We start from the raw sequence: 4,191 nt of genomic DNA on the forward strand, positions 1-4,191 counted from the left end.
GCAGTACTGGAATTCTGCCTCCTTTAGTATGTGTGATATCAACTTACTCTTTATAGAACATAGATCTTATGATTAGGTATATGCTTAACAATGTTAAAAATTGCAGAAGAGTAGGCCGTATCATTATCCTGAAGTGAATGAGAAAATTTCATGGGTTATCACAAACACCTGTACTTTGTCATGCTTCATCTCATTGCCTAAAAGTAGTAAGATATAACAGATTTTTTTCTACAAGTATTTAACATTTTGATCATATTGTTTATATGATTTTACATTTACTTTTTCCATGTAATGTTATGGAATATTTGCATATGTCATAAATTATTGTATGCACCATAAACCAGTTGCTGTTGAGTCAATTCAGACACCCCAGGTGTGTCAGAGTAGAATTGTGCTCCGTTGGCTTTTCAATGGCTGATTTTTTGGAAGTAGTTCACCAAGTCTTTCTTCCCTGGTGTCTCTGGGTGGACTTGAAACTCTGACCTTTCATTTAACAGTCCAGAACGTTAATTGTTTGTACCACCCAGGGACTCCAGTAAAACACCATATCTACACATAAATAAAGATCTCACATAAAATAGATCACACACAAATTATTTTTAATGGACCAACTAGTCTCTTTGAATCAGGTTAGATTCTCTTCTTAAACACAAACCCAATTCATTGCCACTGAGTTGATTATGACTCATAGTGACCCCCGGTTTCCAAGGCTGTAAATCTTCACAGAAGCAGACTACCCCATCATTCTTCCATGGAGTGGTTGGTCGAGTTGACCACTGACCTTTTGATTAGCAGCCAAATGTCTTAACCACTACATTACCAGAGCTCCTTTCACTTCTTAAATAGATTAAATATTATTGTACAGATTCCTCATTTGGTATATAATTGTATAGTCATGCCTATTTTTTTAGTGAAAAATTTTAATCAAAGTGAATTAATACAAGCATAAAACAATATCTTATACCCACAAACAAATTTGTGTTTTAATTAGCCAGGTAATCACATAGGTGTTGATTGTGTACCCAGATAAAATAAAATCCCTGACAACTTCAATCTTTTATCCATTTCTCGTGATATTGCTTATTGGTCCAGTTGTGAGGACTTTTGTTTTCTTTATATTGAGGTATAATCCATATTGAAGACTGTAGTCTTTGATATTCATCAGTAAGTGCTTCAAGTCATCTTCACTTTCAGCAAGTAAGGCTGTGTCCTCTGCATGTCACAGGTTGCTCATGTTTCTTCCTCCAATGTTAAGGTCATGTTCTTCATCATATAGTCTAATTTCTCTGATTATTTTGCTCAGCATACAGATTAAATAATTATGGTAACAGGATACATCCCTGATGCACATGCTTCCTGATTTTAAACCATGCAGTATCCCCTTATTCTGTTTGAATGACAGCCTCCTGGTCTATGAACAGGTTCCTCATGAGCACAATTAAATGTTCTAGAATTCCCATTCTTCACAATATTATCCATAATTTGTTATGAACCACAGAGTTGAATGCCTTTGTATAGTCAGTAAAACAAAGGTAAGCATCTTTCTGCTATTCTTTGCTTTCAGCCAAGATCCATCTGACATCAGCAATGATATCCCTTGTCCCTGTCCTCTTCTGACTCCAGCTTGCATTTCTGGAATTCCTTGTCAATAAACTGCTACAACCGTATTTGAATTATCTCCAGCAAAATTTTACTTGCATGTGATATTAATGATATTGTTAGTTAATTTCCACATTCTGTTAGATAATCTTTCTTTTGAATGGACACACATATTGATCTCTTGCCATCAGTTGGCTGTCTTCCAAATTTATTGGCATAAAGGAGTAAGTGTCTCCAGCACTGCATCCATTTGTTGAAACATTTCAGTAGGTATTCCATCAATTCCTGGAGTCTTTTTTTTTTTTTTTGGCCAATGCCTTCAGTATACCTTAGACTCCTTCCTTCATTTTTGTACAGTGACAGTGACTCTGTGTCTTCCTTTCATCTTCTCTTGATGCTTCCTGCATCATTCAATTTTTGTCCATAGAATCCTTCAATAATGCAACTCAAGCCTTGAATTTTTTCTTCAGTTCTCTCCGCTTCAGAATAGCTACAATTTGTTCTACCCTTTTGGTTTTATAACTCCAGATCTTTGCACATTTCATTATAACACTTTACTTTTTCTTCTTGAGCTGCCCTTTGAAATCTTCTGTTCAACTCTTTTATTTCATTTACTTATTCATTCATTTATTTCATTTTTTCCATTCACTTTAGTTATTTTCTGTTCAAGAGCAAGTTTCAGAGTCTTTTGTGACATCCATTTTGTTATTTTCTTCCTTTATTGTCTTTTTAATGACCTTTTGCTTTCTTTATCTATGATGTTCTTGATGTCTGGTCTTCGGGTCATTGGTGTTCAATGTGTCAAATCTGTTCTTCCGATGATCTCTAAATTAAGGTGGGTTATAATCAAGATTGTACTTTGGCTCTCGTGGACTTGTTTTAATTTTCTTCAACTTCAACTTGAATTGCATATGAGTAATTGATGGTCTGTTCCACAGTCAGCTCCTGGCCTTGTTTTGACTGAAGATGCTGAACTTCTCCAACACCTCTTCCACAAATTTAGTTAATCTGATTCCTGGGTATTGCATCTGGTGAGGTCCCATGTACAGCTGCAATTTATGGTGTTGAACAAAAAGGTAATTGCAATGAATAAGTCTTAATTACTTACATTCTAGCTCTGGTGGCATAGTGCCTAAGGCATTTGACTGCTAATCAGAAGGCTGATGGTTCAAACCCACTGCCACTCCTTGGAAGGAAGGTGGAGCAATCTACTTCTGTAGTGATACCGCCTTGGAAACCCAAGGAGGTGTTGCTATGAGTTAGATTCGACTCGATGGCAGTGAGTTAGTTTTACTTACATTCTAATAACTGAAACAAATCCTTCTTTGCTTCTTAGAATCATAATTAAATGTAGGATTTCACATCTTTAACCTATTTCTGTCTATTTTCCAAAGACTCTTAAGTGTACTCCATCCAAAACAGAAACAAAAGCAAAACAACTAAGCCCAAAATAAAGAATCTTCCTCTCAATTGAATTTCTCCCTTGAACTGTACCCTATATTACCTTTCTTCTCATATCAAATGCAGAATCCATCCTTACACTCCTCTATTTACCTTTGACTCATTTGCTTCCTGACCTACTGCAATCTTCCATCCTATCCCTAATCTGTTAACTACTATTGGGGCAATCTACTTCCATAGTGATACTGCCTCCAAAACCCAAGGAGGGGTCCCTATGAGTCAGGTCTGACTCGACGGCATATAACAACAACAACAACAACATGGCCTTGCTTTAGACTTTATGATTCTTGTCATCTCTGTGGGTGTATCAGTAACACTTCCCTCTCTCTTGAAATATTTCCTTCTCAAAAGACTGAATTCCTTTGGTTTCCCTGTTACTTCGCACACATACTTTTATTTTAACAAACAATTTCTCATTTTGGCTCATGGGTCATTTGAATGACTGGTAGAAGTTCTTTAAACCACTTAGTCAACTCACTGGATTTAGGGGAGGGTCTCACCTCTTCCTCTAGAGCATACTGTCTGAAGCTCTGCTTTAGGGCTGAAGATTCCTAGCCCATAAACTAATCTCTAATGAATCTGTTTGTTGTAATGAGTCTGTACATGCCTACTGAGCTCTATACTTAGTAGAGACAAGTGGTTTGCTCTAAAAACTGTTTATGCAATTGCACTTGCTATTTTAATTATGTAATTTAATTAAATATTATGTAAACTAATGAAATGTGAGGGTGAAATAAGAGTTTTTCTATGAAAATTAAAATGAATGCTTTGGAAAAAGCACTAAAATGGCTCATAACTTAAAGAAAAATTGCAGTCAAATTAAATGAAAAATAAGAGTTGAAAAATACAACCTGTTAAAATCTAAACATATGTTACTTATGTTGAAAGTGTCCTTAAGTTCTTGCACCACTAAACAAAGCTGAAACTAGAATCTATGGTTGATGCTTTATGGCTTAGAAGACAGAGCCGAGCACCAACCAACAACAGGTCCACAGTAAAGGTTTTGGCTTTACATCAAAAAGAATTCCATGAAAGTACAATTACATACATTTAGTTAAAAGAAAGTACATTTACATGTTTTAAGGTGTCTGTGCACCACTTTCATGATTCCCACCTTTTTTTTTTTTTTTT

Source organism: Orycteropus afer, unplaced genomic scaffold (genome assembly GCF_000298275.1).
Source record: "Orycteropus afer afer isolate SDZICR_OR568_19922 unplaced genomic scaffold, OryAfe1.0 scaffold00168, whole genome shotgun sequence".
Classification (NCBI taxonomy): domain Eukaryota; kingdom Metazoa; phylum Chordata; class Mammalia; order Tubulidentata; family Orycteropodidae; genus Orycteropus; species Orycteropus afer.